Source organism: Psittacula echo, assembly GCF_963264785.1.
Source record: "Psittacula echo genome assembly, chromosome: 8".
Classification (NCBI taxonomy): Eukaryota; Metazoa; Chordata; class Aves; order Psittaciformes; family Psittacidae; genus Psittacula; species Psittacula echo.
This window is the reverse complement of record NC_137744.1, coordinates 22063551-22087546: the sequence shown is the minus strand read 5'-3', so window position 1 is coordinate 22087546 and position 23996 is coordinate 22063551.

The following is a 23996-nucleotide window of genomic DNA, read 5'->3' as shown; positions in this document are numbered from 1 at the left end:
CTGGACTAGCCATGTCCTTTTCTCAGGATTAGATTTCTCTTTCCCCCCCTCTTTTTTATTGTCATTTTTTGCAGTTGCCTGATATTTCCCCCCCCCCCTTTCCCAAATCCCTCTTCCTCCGATTCCCCACTTTGATTTATTTTTTTTTTATCTTCTCCATTTGTTTTGGTTTTTTCCTTCTTTCGGTGGGATGTTGACATGAGGATGAAAATTCTCCTTCGCCTTAGTGGTGATTGTTGAAACTTACAGTCTTAAACCGTGCCAAAGTCCTGTTATGTCTTGAACTTTCCTCTCTAGCTCTCCTGCTGCTTCTTTCTCTGCTGTCCTTCTTTCTCTCCTTCTCTCTCTCTCCAAGCATTACACTTGTGAATGTATTCTCGTCTGATGGGGTCGGTCAGTATTTTTCAGGATGAGGATGTGGTGTTTATTCTACCCAGATTGTGACGTTTAGTATTAAACAGTTGCCTTTTTGTAAGAACTTTTTTTATGTAAATACATACCCATGATGCCATATTTATCGTTCGTAATTTAATTATTGATACAAAAGTGCCGGGAACTGAACAATATTTATGGGGGAAGGAAAAAAAAAATAATTGTTTTCTAACAAAAAAAAAAAAAATTTACAAACAGCAAAAAAAAAAAAAAAAAGGAAAAAAAAAATAATTCCAACTCTGTACAGCTTTTGGTTATAACTGCTTTAGCATTAAAAGTTTATTGTTTTGGAAAGAGCTGTTTCTGACCTCCTCCGGGGGCCGCGGGGCCGTCGCGGGGCCGGTTGGGTGCTGCCGCCGGGGCCGGGCCGTTGTTTAAGCGCTGGCCACGCCGGGGGAAGCCGCTTCCTCCCCGCCGCTTCTTCTTCTTCTCCTCCTGTCCCTTTGTCCCTGCCCAAGCGCTTCGCTCCCGCCACCTTCCCGAGAGGACCGAGCCTGAGGAGAGGGGCAACGGGGGAGCCTCGATGGGCAGACCCCAACGGTGAGTACTGGGGGTGCGGGACCGGCCCCGGCCGCTCTTTGGGGGGGACCCGGGGACGGCTTCGCGGCGCGTTGGGTTTTCTCCGTTATCGTCAGGTTTTGCTTTGGGTTTGTTTGGGGCTTTTTTTGTTCTTTATTTCCAGGATGCGGACAAACCTCGGGAGTGGAAAAGAGGCATCGCTCCCGAGAAACATCTCCGCAAGCCCCAAGCAGCCAGAGCGACGGTGACACCCCCCCCTCCGCCTCAGACCTCCGGCCCCGGAGGGGATGCAGACGGGCTCCTGCCCCTCGGACTGCGGCCGCGTCTTGAGCCTGGCCCCTGGAAAGAGGCAGGACCCGCACCTCGGGCTCCGCACCTCCGCTGACCGGGAGAGATCCCAGACGGCCCCATCTTGAACTTGACTTTTGGGGCATTGCGGGAGAACGGGGCGGTCCGTCCCCTCCAGCCGGGGTCGCTCGGGTGAGCAGCTCCTGAAACCTTTGCATGCTTTAATAATTGAGTTTGCACAATTGTACCCTTTCCTACCCCTGAAACAAGCAAACAACAACAAGTTTTCGGCCAGAAAAACCGGAAAAAGTGGGTCGCAGCCTCTAGAAAAAATACATTAATATATATTTGAGCAAGCTGCTCTAGTGGAAGGTGTTTCTGTCCGTGGCACGGGTTTAGAACTGGATGAGCTTTAAGGCCCCTTCCAACCAAAACCATTCTGTGATTCTGTATTATACACCCCAATCCCAGAGCGTGTTTTTCGTTTCTCACTACCCAGCCTGGCCTCTTAAGCCGGTGCCCCCCGAGGTGCCCCTGCGGACACGGATCTCCGCTGTTTTCCTGCTGGGAAGTCTCTCGCTGTGCACAGAGCCGAGCCCCGGGGCTGGACTCAGAGCGCTGCCGGGCCGGGCCCTTTCCGATGGGGCGAATGGGGCCGCTCTGCACCGCGGCGGAGACAGGAGGAGTGGAGCCGCCCGGGGCCGTCGGGTTTTCCTCGGACACCCAACCTGGGTCGTGTCTGCATCGCTCCGGACCGCGCCAGGCTTGGAAATGCGCCGGTAGGTTCGGTTTCGTTACTGCTTTGCTCGGAACGAGGGGGTGCGACGGCGGGCTGGGGGGAATCTGCTGCTGCCAGTCCCTGAAACGCCATTCCAGAGCGGGAGGCTCTGCTGTAGCCGGAATGCCTGGGTGCACCCGGAGGATGCAGCATCCCTGGACCTCGGAAGAGCAAGGCTGTGGATGCACGTCCCGGCCCTGCTGTGTCTGGTCCCCGGGATCCTCGGGCCGTGCCGGTGTTCCTGCCCTCCCGCCTGCTTCCTTGGGTTGGCAACACAGCCTCAGCCATTTTTACAGCTGGGAGTTTAAACCAGCATCCTGAGCATTTGGCTTCCCCTGGTAGCCAGGCAGTTCCCTGACCGGGGGCCTCCCCAACCAACATGGGAAAGGGGGGGGGCAAATTGCTGTGTGCACCCCAGTGAGCTCAGGAACTCCACTTTCCAACACCCCCCCCCCAAAACCAAACCAAGTGAGGCATGGATGGGGCAGTGTGTGTGCCTTGGGATGGAAGAATGGGTGCAGAAAGGCTGTGAACTGCTGTCAAAGCAGGGGCTCAGCACCAGCACCATGAGGTGAGGCAGAGGGGCTGTGCCCCTCTGAGCATGGCACACTGCCGTGTGGGTGCTACTGTCCCTGCAGTGCCTCTTCCCCACTGCTGCTGCTGCCCCCAGGCCTCAGGGGGTGGCCAGGGAGGAGCTGTGGCACGCTGCAGCTCTCATGGGCAAGTAAGAAGGGGTTTTCTGTAGAAAGAAGGATCTCTTGCCCGTTGCAGGATGATCCTAGAGTGGGAAAAATCCCTTTTCCCAGCATTCTTAGGCTGGTTTTGCGAGTCGGAGTGAGACAGCTCATGATGTTCAATGCCAGGGCCTGGCAGCAGGGACCTGAGGCCATCCCCTATGCTCACAGCACGGGTGGAAGCGTGACAGTGCCGACCAGGGCAGGACAGAGCAGGCAGAGCAGGTGCCATGTTAGCTCAGCTTTTCATGTGTCGTCAGTAACGGGTCTCATGTCACAGCCTACCAGAGTCCCAGGACCGTTCCCAACAAGGGGCTGTGTTCTGCTGTCCTCTCCCAAGCCTGGCAGCTCCCTTGGAGCTGCTGTGCTCGCTTGTGTAAGTGGAATTAGATGGATTTGTCCCCAAATAAACACAGCTCGGGATGGTTTTCTAAAAGGGGTAATGTTGATTCATTGTGCTATAAAGAATCCAAGCAGAGGCAGGCGATGAGCTGGAGCCATTCCTCCTCTACCACAATGAGGCATGAGTATTTTGATGCATTTGGAGTCACTGTGTTTTGTGTATCGGTTTGGGTGTCTGCTGTAACCCTTTGTGAATAATGTTAGTGCATTTTAAGCTCTGTACATGCTATTAGCAGCCAGTGCTGGCACACAATGTGAAAGCAGCATCCTGAAGGTTGTGTTAAGTGTCTCGGTGCTACGGCACCAGGAATTAAGTTCTATAGGAACTCGCCGGCTGTAACGCACCAAAGCAGTGGGTAGGGTGTAGCATGGTATGTTTGCAGATCTGGTTCAGTAATAGAATGGTGCCAAATTAAAAGCACCAAGCACTGACACTTTTAGCTGAGCCTAACTTTCATGGCTGTTTGAGAAACCATCCCTGTTATTTATGCTGCTAGTAGAAGCAAACCATTTGCAACATCTCACTGCAGAGATGCAGCCCTATTTTGGAGAGGTAAAACTCCAGAGGAAGCATTGAATATCTAATGTTATTGTGGATTGTGCTGAAGGAAACTGTGTCGTGCTGACTAATCTGTACATCCCCTGAGCTAAGACATTTTGTTAACCTCACTACGCTGTTTGTATGGGTTTGAAAGATGATTTATGTCTCGCGAGTGCCTGCTCACCTGAACATAACTGCAGGCAGTAAAATTGCTTGCGTAAGGGCTCATGCTGCTGAGCAAGGGTGGCAAAGCAAGGACCTGGCCTGCCGCTGTGATGGGAGATGGTTTAGGATGGCTTTGTAGGTATCTGTTCTGTGCTAGGGGGAAAAACCCTCTGCAGAAACCAGGGAGGCCGTTGTCTAAGGAGGCACAGATATACTTTAACAGAAGATGCTGATTTTTATTCTCAATGAAGCAGGTTATGTGCTGCTTAGGCTTTCTTTCAGCTGATGCTTCAGTTCTGTTTCTCCATTTCAAATGTTTGTGTCAAAAGAGACTTTGAGAGAAAAAGGAGGAAAAAAAGAATTTAGCTGAATGAATTTGTTTTGGCAACTTGTTCAATAGTGGCAGCTTTGAAATTGCCTTTGAATGGGTGAGATGTGAAGTTCCTTTCGAGCGAGACCCAGCCTGCATGTTGGGGGATTCGTTCTTGTGTATGCAGGGCAAGGCAGCCCCTGGCCTGGGACAGTGGGAAACTCGGAGAGGGGGAAAGCCATCGGCTGGAATGTGACTGGAGAAGCTGGACAGGCTTAGTGGCTGAGGAGCATAAAGGATAAGTGCAGAACAGGGCTATTCCCATAGTTTGTCCTTTTTCAGAGCATTGTATAATCCCAGTTTGGGCCTGTGATAGCCCCACGCATACAACATGGATCTTAGGCAGGGATTTGGGGTACTTGGTGCAGCGGAGCAAGGGGCTGGATAGAGATCCAAAAGCTATTGAGGAGGTTGTGCCCTTCTTGGCTTCCAGCATCACTGTGCTCAGACAGAAACTAGCTTGTGGGCAGGAAAAAGGTGGAACAGCAGCAGGGTTGGTTTGATATGAGGGGGAAAACTTGTTTTGCTCTGCACTGAGGCAGGTGCAGGGTTGTTAATGCTCTCCTGCTTCGGAGGGAGCAGAATGGGGTTTGGAGCAGGAATGAGCGCTGTGCTTTATTCACAGGCCAGGACACGGCCTTTAGCTGGCAGGGTCACAGCAGGGAGGAAACAGTCAGGCTTTTAGCCATGGGCTTGCTGCATTTGTGTGCCACTGAGAATATCCACTTGGGAAAATAGAGCTACAGCCAGAAAGGCTCAAGAAGTGGTGCACTGGCACGTACATTTGCTGTAAATAAAACTACCTACTTATTTATCTCTTTAAATCCCCCCCGCCCCAGTTTCACTAAGACATTATTACAATGCAAAATCTTGTGCTGCTTTATTTATTTCTAATTTTAGGTATTTTTTACCCCTTTCCGTGGGTCACACAGCTTAATTCTGTTACTGGTGTGGGCAAGAAGACGATGTTATTCTTTTTGTTTGCCTTTTTCTAGTGCTCATTTGCTTTGTGCTTGTTTTCTTACCTGTGTTAGTAAAACACAGTCGAATTTAAGGTTTCCACCACTTCCCTGTATTCTTACTGTCAAAAAGGCAATTTTTATTCTGTTTGCATTTAACACCCTATTAACCCATGGACTTGAGTTTCTCAGTTACTATTGATACCCTCAGAGAAAAGTGTTGAGATTGGTGAGAAGAACTTAATCTATAGGAAAAAGTCTGAATTTGGATTCAAATCCTATCTTTAATTAAGAGAAAAATTAAGAGCAGCAGATGTGACTAAAGTTCCTCTGATGGAAGTTTGCAAGGGCTGGACGCTGGTTGCTCACTGCTGTGAGGGCTGAGGAAGGCAAATGTTCCCCAAAATACTGATCTTTTTTTCCCCCCCCTAATATTTATCAATTTTCCCATCATATCTATTTTTACTCGAAAGAAGATGCTGCAGGATCTTGCCGAAACTATCAATCTTTAAATCTTTAAGATCATGTTCCAGGCACCTCCAAAACTTGCTCAATTTGGCACGATTCAGAAAGAAAAAGGAAATGGATTAATATTTTATCCCCCTTTTTCTCTTATTTTTTTGCCAGTGTTGTGACCCTCAGAGGCCAGTTTCTATTTTGCCTTTTTTCTTGGTGACAGGCCATATACCTGTGATTTAAAGTGGAGCCTGAGCTCAAGTTTTCACGTAATAACCTAATTCTGTGGATTGACTTACATTTTAAAGAGTGATGCTATTGATAATATTGTAAGAATTTGCAATGCTACAGCAGAAAAGTATGGATTTAATTTTTAACCGTGGCCTGCAGAAGCACTTTAAAATAATGCAGTGAAAGGGGAGTGATTTACTTCGAGGGCTTTGCACCACCCTGTTTTTGAAGCCGCGATATCTATGTGACGTTGCAATCTGCTCCTTTTCTTTCTGTTTCCTTTTCCTTCTTTGCTGATGTGGAGGGAGAAGGCAGGCAAAGGACCAAAGGAGTTGAAACTGTGCCTTGAAGATACTCCCTATACCTTCAGGAGGACGCTGGGCTGAGATTGAAAATACAAATGCTCTGTCGGGGCTTTCTTTATGTTGCTGAGGACTTGATTTCTAAGGAGTTCTCCGACCCGCTCAAAAATCTCAGGTTAGAGATATCTTTAATTTTTTAATAGGAAAATAAAATTAAAAATAAAAGCCTGCATTAAGCAATACCCACTAATTCCTTCTTGAAATTACAGGCATATTAAGAACTATAATTTGATAAAGAACTTACTGCTTCCCCGTGCTTGAGCTCTGCAAGCTTTGCCTTGCAGCCGTGGCTTCTCAGTAACCTTAATACACCAGAACAGCCCATGTAAGCTGTATCGAGGTGTCTGTAATCAGAAGAGAGAGAATACAGTGGGCTCTTATCTGGGCCTGCAAAATCTAATAGTCCCAGTTTCAGGCTGTGGCCACTTGCTCAGCTTTTAGGAAATTTATAACCCAAACTTGAGCAGCTGCGGTGTTAAAGCAAAATTCTTTGTTGTCATTGAATTTTAATCCAAGCTAGGGGAAAGGGAAATAAAGAAGTATTCTAGAGAGAACAATAATAAGCATCTTAGTTTTATCACACTTGTATTTCTAGCTTTCATTGTTTTGCCGTAGGATAAGAAATAGTTTCCTTCCAGATTGACAATAAATCACAGCGAAGGAATTCAGCCAGCATAAATGCCCCCTACAAAGTTTCAAATCACATCTGCATCAGTGCAGCATTAATATCCTGAAAAATACGTTTTCTTCTTGTCAGTAGTTTTCTGTTCTTAATCTCGGACAGTCTTTTACATAAAAGCTAGTGGCGAGTAAATCGTGCCCGGCGGCGAAGCTGACGCAAGGAAGGGGCATCGGAGAAATACTGTGTTTCATAACCACAATCACTGGAGCATTAGGAGAGCAAACATGTGGTTTTATGAACATAGTTATAAATATTTAAACATGCAAAATGAAAATGTTGCTAAATGTCTGGTTTCCATTATCTTTCGATGAACGTTTTCATTCTTGGAAGCCTTGCTTAGCTGTCTGCAGGGAAGGATCACCACCCCCTTCCCCAGCATGAATGATGCGTAATGCGAAAACGTGTTAAAATGCACAGTTGTTTGTAATGTCTTCTACCAACGTGGAAGACATTCTACCAAATTTGGTATTCTACTGACTCACAAAGTATTCTTGCCCAGCAAACAGGCCAACCACCCTGCTTCTGTCAGCAGCTTGCTTTGCTAGACGGTATGAGGAATCTAAGGATGGTTTGGAAAACAGAAGATGTCACTCAGCGAGCTTGGAGTCATGTCCTGCCACCCTTCTTCAAGCAAAATCCCTGCAGAAGTCAAGGCAAGATGCGGCTGCTGATTTTATCATTGATAACATGTTAGTCTGAAGTGTCAACAAGTGTCGGAGCGTTCTGTGTGCCTTCGTGGAAGGGTTGGGAGGCTGCAGTAAGGAGTTTTGGGGTGGGAAACCTGGGATCTGCTCTTTGGCCGGGCTCTAGTGGTGGGTGTAGGGCTGTGCCTTTAAACCAGGATGGTAGCAGGCAGCGGCGGGTACAGGTTGTGCAATTTCACTTGCGTGAGTGGAGGGCTGTGGGAAAGCAGAGGCCATGCTGTGCATCACTGTTCATAATAAGGCAGGTGTCTGATTCCTGGGATCCAGCGGATTCAGCCGCCTCTCTTGGCTTCGGTTCTCCCCCATCAGTGCATCCCCACAAGGCTCCGACTGTGCCGCATATGTCATGGGAGAGAGATGCCAAATGATTTATTTCTTTATTTTAATACACCAGGAAACCCATTTTAGATGTAGTCACATATTGAATCCTGACTGCCGTGAGGTTGTGCTGCGTTCGGCATCCCATGCTGGCACATCGATACGCACACGCCTCCTGTTTACTATTCCTCCTGCAGTTGCTCCCACCAATAAATCTGCACTTGCTGTAGCCAGGATGGAAATCTTTAAGACAAAGGACTTGAATGAGAAGGGTATTTTTTATTGCTGTGATAGAGTAGAGGCCCCAAGCTGGGGGCTAGTGCATGTGTGAATGCTGACCCCCTTGGCTTGGTGCTGTCTCCTGCTAGCACTGTATCAGAGACTGTAAAAGGGCCCCCAAGGCTGGTATTGCCCCATTTTGATCCTTGCTCCTGCAACTGCAGCAAATCCCAAAGAAATGATGGCTGAGAAGTGAACTTGGAGAAGAGAGTGGAAGGGCAGGCCGCTGGGTAAAGCAGGCGATGCCTGGGGGGGCAGCACAAAAAACGTGGGAATGAGGAAAGGAGGAACAAAAGAGATGTGGGTTGGCGAAAGAGGAATAGGGGAGTGAAAGGCGGCTGGGCTGGTGCAGCAGCGAGGAACTGCTCCTTGTCCCTGTGTGTGAATACATCCAGCTGAGCCTTTCACATTGGCAGGCTGTTCAGGCAGAGCCCCCACAACAGCGTGTGAGTCTCTGGAATCGAGCACAGGATTTGCCCTGTGGGAAGCAGTGTGTGGTGCTCACGGTGAGGGACCCTTCGTACTACCCAAGTTTTGGTTCCTGTGATGAAGCTGTGCGTGGCATTGGCGGCACTGGTCCCGTGCCTGAACTTTGGGATGTGGCTGGCGATGGAGCAAGTTGGCAATCCAGACCTGAGCTGCGAGGGGGAAGGAGAGGCCTGGCTTCCTGCAGGCAGCTTTGTGCCCACTGGGCTCGGGACCAGAGGGATCCTCAGGGAGCTGTTGTTGCCCTCCTACTCTCCTCCATTCCTGGAGGCATTTGGGCTGGTTTCTCAGCAGCAGGCACGATGGTGCTGCTCTGTATCCACTTACGTCAATGCAGACCTTTCCATGGACTCCAGTCTGGGTTGGATCAAGCCTTGCATGATTGCAGCCCTTGTGCATTTCAAAACTGTGTTAGTCTATATCTGGATCCCAATGGGGGCACTTGGGATGAGCTGAGCTCAAACAATCCTTGGCAGGAGGGACGGACTGAGTTGGCAAGGATTTTTGTCCCATTATTGGTTACTTGGAGGAAGGAATGTACGCACCATTTTAATATATGACAACTTGAGGTCTGTCATCTTCAGTGTATTAGAAAAGCCTCATTTTTAACACATTCCAGGGCCTTTGCAGCTGGATTGAGGCGGCACGCCGGGCGTGGGCAGAGGCATGGAGCCTTCTCCCCATCTTGTTAGGCTCGGAAAGACTTCTCCCACTGTTAGGAGATCCCCATGCTGCCCACCTCTCACTCCTGCCTGCCTCCTTTGGCAGGGGAGATGGAAATACCAGGGCAGAATAAAGCAGTAGCAGCGCAGTCCATAGAGCAAACCACGCTGAAAGCTCTTCCCAACTGGAGAAATCCGCCTGCGTGTTCCCAGCAAGTTTAGCCAGGGCGTTATTTAGCTCAGAGGAGACTTGCCTTTCTGCAGTAAAATCCTCAAAACATGTCCCAAAGGCCTCGAAGGAGATTTTGCTTTCTCTCAAGCCAGTCTGCTGTTTCTTCTAGCGAAAAATCCAGATGGGTGCCTCAGCTGAAAACTGGCTTGCATCAAGTCACGTTTTTTGCTTTCTCACTGTGGGTTTTCAAAGTATAGAAATTCATCCTCATAAAGACCTTCCAACAAGATTTTGTAGGCTTGTTGTATCAAGCCCAAAAAATTCTGTCCAGGTGACTTAGAAATGGCGAGGAAGGATGGAGGATATTTGGGTTGGGTTGGTTTTGTTTTGGAGGGGGGAAGTTTTAAAACCAAGCACTGTTTGTGTTTTTACACCTTTAGTCCTTAGCAAAGTGCTCCCTTCAACAACATCCCCATAAAGAGAAAGCTGAAATCATCAGCAGAAGGAATAGGTGTCAGCTTAGACAGATGACTCTGTTTCTGGGTAATTGAATGCCATTTTAATATCTTGCTTTTAATGCAGCTCAGAGAAGGGTTTGATGGACAAGGCGCTGATGCTAGCGAGCCGGAGTTCAGTTGTTAGGATTATGTCAGATATTGCTTTTCACAGACAACTGTAGTTGGAGCATCAGCTCCCATTAAGTGTATTAGGGCCTCTGAGGTTCAGGGCTAGTACACAGCGTATTTTGTAGCCTTTGGTTTTGCTTCTGTGGTGACAAAACCAGAAGGCCCTTGGTTAACTTCTGACCACTGACATATTAAATGAAGATGAGCGTTTGAGCAACATCAGTGATTTCAATTGACTCATCAATTGCCGTTGCATAGCAGTCCTCATGTTTCACTTTGGTAACAAGCTGATCTGCCACATCTGATGCCAGCAATTCAGTCCTTCAAACAAATGACATGTTTGATAAAGAAATCTTTTAAAATTCATTATGCACTTTGGCTTTTGTCTTTCCTTTTAATACAGCATCTGTTGCAGCCGGGATACATTCCTTGATCGTTTCTGAGTCTGCAATTATTTCTCTGCCTGCCCAGTGTCCCGGAGATGTGAAACGAAGCTGCCATGCTCTGCTGCTGAGCCCTGAAACTCCACACAGACATTCAATTTAATCTCTTGGAACAGACTGCATTAAAGTCGTGTCATCAGTGCACACTTGTGATAAAAAGACGACATGAGGAAAGACACTGAACTGAAAGGCCCTGCTTTGCTTTTCTGGGAAGAAAATAGGATATCTGTCCCTTCATTTGTTTCATGGATTCCTTGCATTTAAATTCAGCAGAAGGCTTCAAATGTCTAAACTTTATCCTGAGCTTTTTTTGTCAGTGGTGGAAAGGAATACAGTTAAGTGTTCCAGGGGGACTCTGATAGAAAAAGCTATGTGCAGTGTTAATGAGTTGGGATGGGGTCATTCTCTTTTCCATATAGAGCCAGAAACAAATACAGGACGTGAGGAGAAATGATCTGCAGGGATCCACTGATCTGTGGTATGGGCTGATCCTGAACTTCCACAGCCCCTCCAAAGACTGGCAGAAGGATCACGGGGGCTTTCTGCTTAAAGTGCTCCCATGTGCTTCAATCCTGCTCCATGCCAGGGCTCCATGGATAGCTGGTGCTGGAAGAAATGACAAACGTCTTGGGTGCCACAAGAGATTGCATCAGTGTTACTGATCCTCACTTGGCTGGTTACTGAAAATGCATCAAGCAGCTCAATGGGTCAGACTGCTAAATTTGTAGACACGGAGTGTCAGGAAGCCTTTTTGTCATCTTAGTACCATTTAGTATATTTGTCCTCAAGTTCAAAGCGATCCTGGCCTCAGACTTGTGATATTTGCTGCCCTTTCCCCTTTCTGTTGGCTCAGACCTCTTCCCTTTGAGGTCAACATCAAAATAAAGATGTATGTTTCCTCAGCCTGACCATGGCTCTGACTCTTTAGATCAGCAATCCTATAGTCCATATGTCTTCCCATCTGTCAACTGGCATCTGAAGCCAGCTTGCTCCTCTATTCTTTCAGACAAGTGTGAGAATCAGGAGTTTCTTTAATGACAGTTTCAGGCCTTAAAGCTTTTGCTAAGATGCTACCTATTAAGATCCCTTGATGGCACCTTCAATAGAGATCAAAAGCAACTGAGTTCACTCCACAAATCCAAAGATGTCAGTCAGTTTAGGGCATTCAGAGAGGGGTGGGGAGGGCTCGGGAGGGCATCGCGCTCCCGCAGTTAGGAGACAGGCATGGGAAGTCCGTGCCCTGATGTCGGATGTGATGTGAGCCAGCAAGCAAGAGCTCTGCGAAATCCCTCCTGTGGTGGCTGGGGCTCCTTGTCAGTGCCAAGCGGGCTGGGGGCTTTGCTTGCCCTGTGTGATGGTGGCAGTGTTTAGGATCTGAGCTGCGCCTGTCTTTTTGGTGCTGCGTCAATACCTGTGTCTCTGCTGCTTTGACTGGGAGATGATTCTGAATCCTCTTGTAAACAGAAATCTCAGAGTACAATACGCTCTTCTCGTTAATAATTATTACCAGGCAATCATTTGTCTCTTGCACTTTGGAGAGCTGCTAATAATGGGAATCTGTGTCCTGCTACACCACTGGGACTGCATGAAAGGCAGTATGGAGAGATGCTGCCTGCGCGGTGTTGTCGCAGCGAAACGGCCCCTCTTTCTGAGGGCACAATTTGACTTTCAAGCTTCCCTATTTTAAATGCTTGTCAGGAGATGCTGCAAAACCCTTGGAATGTTTGGGGGGAAGTGTTTGCTCCGGTGGTGCATTTCCTCAGGTGACTGTGGTAGAAGAATCAGTGGGAAGTTGTGGCCCTTGATTCAAGCCTGAAACCCAAGGGCTGTTGGCTGTGGGAGCCTGAAACTGCAGGGTGCCCACCATGGGAAGGGTGGCAGAGAGCATTCCCCAGGGAGCCTCCAACCTGTGCTAAGCAACATTGCTGTTTATGGGACCCGAATGTCTTGAGAAGAGCTGACAAGCCCCAGAACGTGGCTGAGTGTCAGGCAATGGTGTCACACCGCTGACCATCTAGTAAAACTTGACTCGCTGGAGTCACAGACACCATATGTCCTTAGGTTTGTGTTAACAGAAACCTCTCAAAGTGGGAGCATGAACCTGACGTCCAGATGCAGGCTTTGTTTGTCTTTAACTTCAGCCGTAATATCACTTCTGCTCCCTGAGGAAAAGCTCTGGAGCTTCGGAATCAGGTGCTTAGTCAAAATTTGGAGTGTTCAGATTGTGTGCTTGTAGGAGAGAAAACAGAAATTACTTGGTGTGATTCTACATCTTCACCAAAGAGACGCATCAGCTCTGGACTGGATGCTGCAGTAAGCAAAACATCAAGAGTCAGTTTTGGTTCCCTCTCCAAGTGTCTTTCAGCCATCCCATGACTCAAAGCAATCTCTATCTGATAGTCATTGGGTTTATTTAAATGGCTTTGGCTCTCTGCTCTTATTCTGTGCCTGTATTCCTGGTCACCCACTGTTTTTCTTTTACAACCTTCACTCAGTCTGTTCTGTCTCTCTTTTGCACGATGATCCTCAGCCAAGTTTGTATTCATTACAGTCATTTTTAGTGTGAATCCATATCTGCCTTTTTAGGGGGTAGTGGTGGTGGTGACGTATACTTGTGGTTGAAGGAGAAGCTGCTATTGAGTTGGACAAAATAGGATGAATGCTGTATAAAAGCCTTCAGAGAGCTGTGAAATCTCCATCCTCTCTTCCTTGTTCTCCTGGGAACACTTGCACAAAGAGTATTTTTAATGTGAAGCAAAAAGGATTCTGACGAACACTCATTAACATTTTGTTTCTTCAGATACATACATGATTATCACAAGGCTGCAAGGGACACATATTCAGTAAAGCTCTTAGATGTATGCTTAGTTTTATGTATATGCTTAAATCATCCAGAATGGATGTATTAACCGAGACAAAACCAGGTGTTTGATGGAGCTTATTTGTACTGCTCGGGTATGATGCAGTGTGCTGTGATATAGGTCCCCAAACTCACAGCAAAATAGTGCTCGGTGCACAATGAATCCTCTCAGATGATTGTTGCAATGGACCGGCTGAATTACACACCCACAAATCATTTGTATCATATCTGTGATCAACAAACCATAAAAGCAGGATTTAACCAGAGGTTGCAAAGCGAGACAACACCCCAGCCATCATATGCCATAGCTTGTTTTCATCATGCACTTTTGAGTGTGAGCCCAGGTGATATCAGGCAAAGGTATCGCTTCTCCATTGCCCCTTTGGAAGCTCCAGTCCCATGGATGCAGATCTGGAATGGATTGCAGTTGGATATATCCCTCAGGGCATATGCAGCCCCATTTCCTGTTGCCTGTTCTGAGCTGGACAAACCCAGGACAGCCTTGGTCAGGAAGAGTTAACTCTTAGCTAGTTGTATTATTTAAGGGGCAAGAGAAAGTGTGTCTTGTTTGGGCCTCTTCCTGCAGACTGATGTGTTCATCTGTTACTCTGAATGCCCTGTGGAAGGTGGAGTGCTGGGCTTGCTTGGCTGTGTCACTGGATACTGCCCTAGGTTCATTTAGGAGTAAAGATATCCCATTTGCACTAAAGAGGAACTTGTTCTGGGGATCATACTATGTGGCAAAAGAACCAGATATGACAGAAGGGTCATTTCCAGGCTTCGCTGGTGTTCTTGAATCTTGTCACAGAGGCAACCATATGCCTATTTTTCATGAGATCCCCATTCTTCCGACGGTTGTTACCCCCTTTCTTTACTGCTCTTTCCATATGAGACCATGGGTTCCTTCTAGCAGCTATTTTGGGTGGAATAACAAAGCCTAACAGTTGGAAACAAAACAAAGGCTGTATGGTTCTAGCTATTTCTTTTATGACTATTCAGAAATGTTCTGAATATGCCTGGTTTTTGTATGGCTGAGGGTCATTTGGCCTCCCTTGAGGAGTACTGAAGCTGTCACACAAGGCCACTGGGGAGTGGAGTTACCGTGCAATAGATGGTTTGCTAAGAAGTTCATTAGTGTAATGCCTCTAAATATTACTGGAACCTCAGGATGTGATCCCATGTGAACTTAGAAACCCAGGCTTGTCTCCTGGGAAGAGGAACCTCCAGGTTCTGGTCCTTAGATGCAGGAGTTTCTGTTCTACATACAGAGTTGAAAAGCAGAGGCCTGGCTGAAGGACATCCATGACTACAATGTCAAGGTGCTGCAACCCAAAAGGCTCATCAGGGTGGTGATTTGGTGTTGGTTCTGTACCCCAGGGCAGGAGGGCAACAGAGACAGGCTTCAACTGCTTGGACACAGATAGTAATCCAAGCAGTCTTCTTGTCCCTGGAGGGCAGGGTGAGCAGCTTCAGAATATGACAACTACTTAGGAATAGGCACTAAAGATCAGTCACCCAAGAAGTGTGCTGAGTCCCTTAGTTGAATGGCCAAAAGCATCCTGGTTTGACTGTAGGAGAGCCAGGGCATTACACAGCTGGTTTTACATCACCATTCATCTTGGCCGAACTGCAAGAAGACGTTCCTTAGCATGTGTATGTAATTTGGGATATGTTTTCCTAGCTGATGGAAAGATAGCTGTATAATTAATGGACTGGGTAATTTGTTCTAACAATAGGCCACACTGTGACATTGATTGCTAAATAGAATTTTCCCTTAGCAGAAAAAACATTTGCATTGAAGTCTGTGAGCATAATAGAGCCTGGTATTCCCAAGAAGGTTCTCTTTGGCCATTGGTGAAGACTAAAGATTTTAGCACCTGTTACCAGTGAAGCAAATGAAGATGGTGTATTGCTCCGACTTATGTGGCAGCCACCAAGCATTGTAAACACGCTGCTTCTTGCATTAGCACATCCTCGAAGTACACAGAGCTCATCTGCAACACATGGAAATACAACTGGTTAAAATCATAGCCATCATTTGACTATGATATTTGATCATGAGTACTATCCTTCAGCATGTAAGTAATGTGAATGGTATGTTGCACAGATATTGAGATCTTCGTTTACCTTCCTCTTCTTTTCATTGTTTGCAGGAGGTCTGTTCTCTGATGGTGTCCTGAAAAAGACAAACTGGATATTATGCTTATCTCTTCTGCTGATATTTACTGCTGATAAACAGACTCAGTTAAACAGGAACAAATGCTTGTTTCATAATCCTCTTGCAACTGCAGACTTCATGATATGTGAAGAGTACAGAGATTAATTCTGCCATTTGCCGACAGCATGTTTCCAGTTTCCTGGTATATAGCACTCACATGCAACTGGATGATAATGCTAACCTGTACCTGGGCTCAAATATTGGGGGTTTTCCCTTCTTGGGTAAGATGTAAGGATTAATTATTGATGTACTTACTTTCAGCTTTCAACCTAGCAGGGATTGCCCATGTTTAGTGTTTAAAGTATTTCTGCTCCTAGGTGGAGGTGAGATTGTTTTGTACTGCAGTGAATTGGTCTTGTCTTTGCCTCCTTCAAAGGTTTCTGGGCTTTGTTCTTTTCTTTAATGTTTTCTGAGCACACAGTTAAAGTCCCTTTTCCAAAAACGGGTTTCTTTTCGCCACAAATGCTGTTCTACTACATCTCAAGAGTTAAAGTTTTATCAGCGGCAGATTCTATTTTCAGATAACATCGTGTGGAGACGATGTTTTCAAAAGCATTAACTCAAACCACACAAATGCGCAACTGCTTTAGAATATAAGAATCCACATATGCTTTACATTATAACGCACATAAAACTGAAGTATAATACAGTAGGCTTTGGCAATGAAACAGAGTAGTCGATATATAAATTTTATGCCTAGTTCTTTAGATTAATGAACCACTTTTCTTGATGAATTGAGCATGAATGAGTAAAACCACAATGATCTGATCAGATACTAAATCAATGGGTTTCTGGCAATTCAAAAGTTGTGTGTCTAGTTCGGAGTTCATTTGTTTTCCTTCCCTGGGACAACTTGATAACCTCCTTCTACTAGCCAAACCACTAGAGAAGCATTGTCAGGCTCTTCAAGTTCACTATTGTTCTCAGAAAATCACTTCCTTAAGAATTATCCATATGTTGAGGGTCTTGGGTGTAGTTTGTGGGAAACAAAATTATGGGTCCAATTGATTTACTTTGTAATTCCATTGAAGCTGGATTCAGCTGGCACAGCTATCTCCTAATGCCATTACAGCAAGGATGAATGTGGCTTCACCTTCTCTCTGCTGGCACAAGAAGTTGGGGGAGGTCTCTAGTCAACAGGGACAGTTGCAGGTGGGGGAGATTCCTCAGGGCTGAGATTTCAAGCTGAACCACTCCATACATTTGGAAGCTCAGATTTGCATTTAGAAATACAAGCAAGGGCAATGATTTCCCAAATGAAGTGACCAGCCAGATGACCCTCTTCTGTAGACAGGGCCCCATATGTGTTTATGGCAGGAAGAGACCTTTTTCATCTTAAAGGTATTAGGAAGAAAAATATGGATGAGGGAGCTGTCATAAGCTAGACAGCCAGGGGCTGGCAAGGAAGAAGTTAATCTGCCCCTTAGTCCCAATTAGAGGAAACTTTGTGTAGCAGGTAATGATTTGTAGGAGGGGAGAGGTGGGCCAGCTGGGAGAAGTGAATTGATTGCTTGGGGGGCTATATAAAAGACTGCCTTAGAAGAAAGTTCTGCTGGAGAGGTAGTTTTGCTGATGTGGTTTTGGATGTAAGGATTTGTGTCTCAGGCTGTTGCCACAGGCTTGGATGAGACAAACTATGCTTTGCACTTTTCTTTGGAGTCCTGGTGGTGCTTCTAAAAGGGGCTGAGATGTCATTTTGCAATGAAGGGGTCCTCTTTTCAAGGTGAGAGTGAAGTGGTTGTGGTCCTCAGGTGCTTTCAGATGCTCCCAACCTTTCAGATGTTCCCAACTGAGAGGGCAAGCTGGTCAGCTTAGTGATGGAGCTGTGCAAATGGAGCCACACCAGAATGTGGCTGAGATAAACTTTCATGGGAAAACATGCTGGGCCTGATTCTCTGACTTCTTCCAACCTTCTGCAGTTGCTGGTCCAGTGCAAAAATGATGTGAAATACTGAGCAAATGAATGGTTCACAGAGCGGCAGAGGAATAACAGCATCCTGCATCCAGAGGGAAGCTCTGGTGGTGAGAGGTACAGTCCCTCCAAACAGAGCATGAGTGCTGCTGGGAATGGGAATACCATTGCAAGGGGTAAATGTGACAAAGGTGGTGAACCCTCCAAGGTGGAAAGAGCTATTAGAGGTGGTTGGTAAACATAGAGTGTATTCCATGAGTCTTTTGCCTGGCCTGTGGGAGGGTCATGTTCTTGTGGCTGGCAGGAAGGACAGGGCAAACAGGGTATTTCAGTGTTTGCAGCTGAGTCCTGGCTTCCATCAGAGAGATTTGGAATGGAGAATGGAGTGAGAGAGAAAACAAGCGGGGGGATTGAAGAAGGTGGCAGCACTGACACTGTGGTGAGCTGGTGTGCGCGAGCTGCAGGGGTGTCTCTGATGGACTGGAAGGAGAGGAGATGTGTGGTGTCCGATAAGAAATCAACTAAGGAACCAAGCTAAACCTGAGAACCAGCTCAGTTGGAGAGGTCAGCTCTTGAAACAAACCTGCCAGGGGTGGGGGTCCTGTCCTGGGGATCCTTTACATCCAGAGTCTGCCATGGCATTCACAGACCTCTGGTCCCTTTTCTTCCTCACTAGTGTTTTCCCCCTCCCCCTTGTCCTCCTCCTTTGTCAGGCAACTCGTTAACACTTATTAGCAAGCATCTTCAAAAGACCGGGAGTGGGGGGAAAGGATGGAAGGGGAGCTGAGATGGCTAAAGGAAATGATTAGGAGATTCCTTTTCCTTTCTGCCTATTCAAGCTTTAATGACCAGCCCTTGTTCTGGCTGTGCCCTGCATTGTTATCCAGCCCTACCCCAGGACTGCAGCACTCCTGCTATCCCGGGCACTGATCCGCTCTGACAACTGGGGCACCGCAAGTGCCCACAGCATCTAACCTTTCTCATGCTGGGGCAGCTCGCGGGGCTCAGTCTTCCTGCTGCACTTGGCATTGGTGCCAGTGCTGTGCCAGCATTGTTTTAGTCTCCTCTTGATTCATTCTTCCAAGTATACCTTCTTAATCAGTGTCATCAGCGCTGGGCTGCCCTTGTGTGATCCTGCCTAGAGACTGCGCTCTATTTATGCCTAAGCATGGCTTGTATATCCTGGGTATTCAGCGTCAAGGACCAAGAATCTGCCCAGCAGCAGAAAGGCTGTTTTAGTGGCCAGGATTTGTGCTTGCCTGAGGTAGAAGAAGGAGGGTTGAATAAAGGTGACAGAATTTGCCCCATAGCTTTCTATTTCTGCCTTTTAGTTCCAGTTGCAGCATGTGTTCTGTGGTTTCCACTTGAGCTAGTTATCGAGAGCTGAGCCCTAATCCCATCCAAGTGGCAGAGCTCCTGTTGGCATTGGGAGGAGCAGGCTTGGATCAGCAGATACCATTCTGGGCAGTTCTGATGTGGAAAGTGCATTATACTTTTGTTTTGCTCTGTCCATCAGAATCTACAGACTGAGGTTTCTTCACCCTTTCCAAGCAATGGATGGTACCAGAATTACTGTTTCTGTACATTAGTGAACTTCCCAAAGGGTTTTCCTCCCCTGCAGAGGAGAGAAGCTTACATGGATTTCCTGCCCCTACTCAGTGCTCTTTAACCTGGGGGTAATGTGGCCTTGCATGTAGAGGACAAAGTCGTTATTCCAGGAATAGGTGCTTAGAGACAGCCTTGAAATGAAAATAACTTTACTGGAATATCAGTGTGGGTCATGGGCTTGATAGTCGAGGTCTAGAGTGCTTCCTAAAGTCACATCTGGCTCTGAAAGACAGCACTGCTCTGGGCTTTGATCACTGGCCTTGAACACTGCCAGGGATGGGGCAGCCACAGCTTCTCTGGGCACCCTGGGCCAGCGCCTCAGCACCCTCACAGGGAAGAGCTTCTGCCTAAGAGCTCATCTCAGTCTCCCCTCGGGCAGGTTCAAGCCATTCCCCTTGGCCTGTCCCTACAGGCCCTTGTCCCAAGCCCCTCTCCAGGTTTCCTGCAGCCCCTTTAGGCACTGGAGCTGCTTTAAGGTTTCCCCTTCAGGAGCCTTCTCTTGTCCAGGCTGCCCCAGCCCAGCTCTCTCAGCCTGGCTCCAGAGCAGAGCTGCTCCAGCCCTCACAGCATTGACAGGGCTTGGTTCTGCAAAGAATAGATGTGATTCTTATTAATATAAAGTTATTTGCTCCAGAAGTTGATGCTCTGAGGGCTTTGGCTCAGTCTCTTTGGATGTGAACTTTGTGGAGCAGTGACTCCATGGGGAGAAATAGGATCTTGCTAGAATCAGAGATGTTTTTACTACTGAACCCAGGCTGTTGTGGTTTGGGGCAGCAGCATGTGTGATTTACCCAGGTAGTTGGATGCCTTTTTGTCAGCGTCAAGGATGAGTACGAATTCGAAATGAAAGGGAGGAAAAATGATTTAGCTTGTTTTGTCTTTTAGCTTGTAGAACCTTGGATAATGTAGAGGAAAATCAGACCAAGAGGCACTGGTGGCTGGCTGGAGCATTGCTGCTCATGCACGGACAGTGCAATGCCTGCCTCAGGAGCTGGGAGCCTTCGTTCACACCAGCTCTACAAGGTCCTTTCTTTCAACAACTTGTTATTACAGTCTGCTGAGAGTGTGAGAGGATCTCCTCTGTGTCACTAACCGAGGTTTTAATTTAACAAAGAAGGGGGGAAAAAGTGGGTTTTGAGACAAGTACTGGAAAATTGGAACTACACATGGAAAAAACACAGGGAAGAACTGGTGAGCTGGAAGAAATAGACAAATATTATTATTTTTTGAGTGTTTCACAGAGTTTGTTCTTTATCTATTACTTATTCCATGCAACGCTTTGGAAAGTATTTGGCAAATGCATAAAAGCAATCTGTAGGATGCTTCGTAGATGCCATAACCTAGGGTAACTTGACTGCCTTTACAGCAATAGCTGCAAAAGAAATACACTGATTTATGTGTCAGTTGAAAACTTGTTTGGGGAAATGGTTATAGCTGTAGAATACAGAAAGTATTTAGGACAGGCAGTGCAAAAGTTTTATAGCTTCTCAGTCTGAAAAGAGGGGTAAATTTCAATTATGTGTTTTATTAACACAGCCTTCTTAGCTCTATAAAATGGTAACAATATTAAAATCTCCTCCTGGGAAATACTGTCACATATCACTGAGAGAGGGAACTTGAGGTTGTTACTAAATGCCAGTGGAGTTAACCAGTTGTTAATCAGTTCATTTGCAGCTGAGTCCTGCTCCAGCTGGACCAGGAGCACCAGGGCCTGGTGTAAGGATGCTGTGGCTCCTCTCCTGACAATATTCCTTCAGAAGTTGGCAAGTCCTGCTGGATTTGCCATGAAACTTATTGGGTGCTGACTGCAGGTTGAATAACAACCATCTTGTTCATTGCCATCCTCTCTTCTGCTGTTCTGGTGGAACCATCCAATGATGCTTCCCTGTGTCTCTTTCTCCTCCAAGCATGAACTCTGCCTTAGAGCTGGCGTCTGCCCTGACTAGCTCGTTGTCTCCCTGTAAGTGCTAGTATTTCCCCAGTGGAAAAGGAAGTGCTTTGGTAATATAATCCTGACGAATGGAGGGGTTTTCTTAATTAAAGTAATAATCTGGAAGTTGTCATTGATAAGTGTGTAAACAAGCTGATTGCAGTGGGCGCATGAATAGCTCTAATGAGCACGTGTGGGTATTAAATTAACCATGGTTCACAAGCCATGCATAGCTATATGGTTGTTTAGAAATAACCACTTTCCCCTTATGCTCCACTTTGCCCATCACCCCCAAAATCTTGTCTTTTCAGCGTCGCACAACAAAAAGAAATCTGCTCCTCTCACAGGATGAGGGCTTTAAAGGGAATCACTGCTCCTAAGGTGGCTGGGAATGCAGGCTGTGATTAGTGAAGTGCAGCTAATGGGTAGATCATGGGTGTTCAGCATCAGCCTCTCCTTGCTGGTGGGTTGTTCTAGGGCCCTTGGAGGAGGCATCCGGATGTGGTGGGATGCCCTATCTGTGATATGGGAGAACAATGGCTTTTGTGAGGCTGTTGTGCCACTAACGAGCTCCTTGGAGGAAGAGCCCTACAGAAGTGCAAATCATCTTCTTACTTGCTGTTAATTATTGATATATTTATTCATTGCAATAAGCAGGATGGAAATAGTTGGGTGATGGTAGGCTCAGCTGATCTGTAGGTGGGTGAAGTACGGTGACTTCTTGTGACTGTCCCAAGAAGGTTGATCACTGGACCTGCAGATCTGCCCTGTTGGTGCAGGAACATTCTCCATGATTGGATTAAGAAGGCCTTGTGTAATTTCTGTCTATTGGAAGGGAAACAAAACAGTGTTGAGTGCTAAATAAATTCTGGCTGGCTTTCATGGGTGATCCTGTCTGCAACCTCAAGTGGCAAAGGAGGACACAACTTCAGAGAATTAAGTACAGCTTCTTCCCTGATCCAGACAGGATCAGAGTTCATGTGTTGTGTACTGAAGGCAACTGGACGTGACCTCCCATTTTAGTAGCAACTCATTCTTCTTTGCTGTCATCTCAGGATATCATGTTATGAAGCAGAATTTCAGTCTCCTGTTCACCACTGTGTTGCTGTAAATAGCATAGTTCCTTTCAAGAACCGAGATCCAGCAGAGAATTAAGGTGGAGGGCAGATGTGAATCAGTAACACTACTCAAGACAGATGTTTTCTGCTTAAACTGTGACTTACATCATGAAAGAGACAAATAGGGTATTTATTGCATATGTCTCCACCCTCAAATTGTGACTTCATGTTTCTCTGTTGGGATAAAGTGAATAGCCTAAGGGGTTGGTTTAAGAGATCACTTCTGAGGGAACTGCTACAGTTTGCTGTGTGTCTCTCCCTCTGCACATTCATACGTGTCGTGTTACTGTCATGGGATTTATGCTCTTCTGGGCTTACGTGATCATTAAACATACAAACGAACAACCAGAGTAACCTTGACGCAGACGGTCAGGCAGGGTTCGCTTTCAAGGGTAGCAATGGGTGGGTGTAAAACTCAGTGCTTTGCCTCCTTTGACAAAGCCAGCTCCATGCAAAGGGTTGTTGTGACTGTACTGCCCCAAAGTAGAAAGCCTAAAGAACGGGAGAAGGGAAGGGATATGCCTTCTCATCCAGCAGGTCATTTGTTCCTAAGCTCTTCCATCTCTTGTTCCTGTTGAGTACTGTTAAGTAGCTGGAATATGTAGAGAGGGGCTCAATGCCAAGTTAGAGCTGATACAGGCCACAAGCACCCCCTGCACTTTCTGCGCCATAGTTAATGGTTCCCGATACCCTGGGATGCCCTCTTGTGTAAAGCAACACTGTGGTGTTGCTGGAGATTTATTATAGTGGGTCCTGCTCTTCCTGAGAGACTTGGTACCAAAAAACTCTCTCTTGAAGGAAAGCAAATGCCGAAACAATGGCAGCAAACCCAAATTTGTGTAGGGCTGCTCTAGCAGAGCAGGGTGTGCGGGGATGCACAACATTGAGCATTTCAGTTAAAATAGGAATCCCCAGGTGGAATTTCTTCACTGGTGTGAGATCTGTCGGGTTCACTTCCCTTTCCTGGCAAAGGAAAGGCAGTGTTGCCCTGCTCTTTGTGAAGCTTTCTCCTGGCAGCATCATGCCTCTTCAATTGACATAAGTTCAAATCAGCTGTAGGAATCAAGAACTCTGCTAAGCCTGCTGTCCACTGCCCTACAGTGAAGGCAGGATTTGGACTTCAGAAAGTTACAATGTTCTCCAGTCAAGCAGCCCAGCATTTGCTGGAGATCCCTAGTTTCAAGGTTTGGCAGGAATTGCCATTTCATGTTGCTAGCAAAGAGCCTGCATATATTCCATATAATTAACACCAGGAAATTCTGACTCCTGAGGCTATAGGGTTAAACAAGTATATGTCCCCATTAAACTTCAATAATAAGGGGTTAACTCATTAGGAAAAGAACACTTTTGATGTGCTTAATGGAGGGAGGGAGTGTTAACTCTTAGAGTTCCTCAAAAGCCCTTATGTTCGCTTAACTTTCCTGTTTTGAGTGTTAATTTTTCTCCTAAAGAATGCTTCACACCCTCAAACCCCCCTAGGCTGATCTCCTGTGTATTCTGTATGAGTCTTCTTTTGATTCCTGGATTCCAAACCCAGTTAATTTCCAACAGTTGTACCTCTCTTGTAAACCTCTGCTTGGAGCTGTTCTGGACCAGGGGCTTGCTGGATGCGCTCATATCCGGCTGGTCAGGGAGCTTAAGACTCACAGGCACTTTTTACCGTAGAATGGGCTGCTGGGGAGAGGTAAAAGACGCCGAATTTCAGAGTGAAACAGATGTATACACAGATGAATATAGCTAA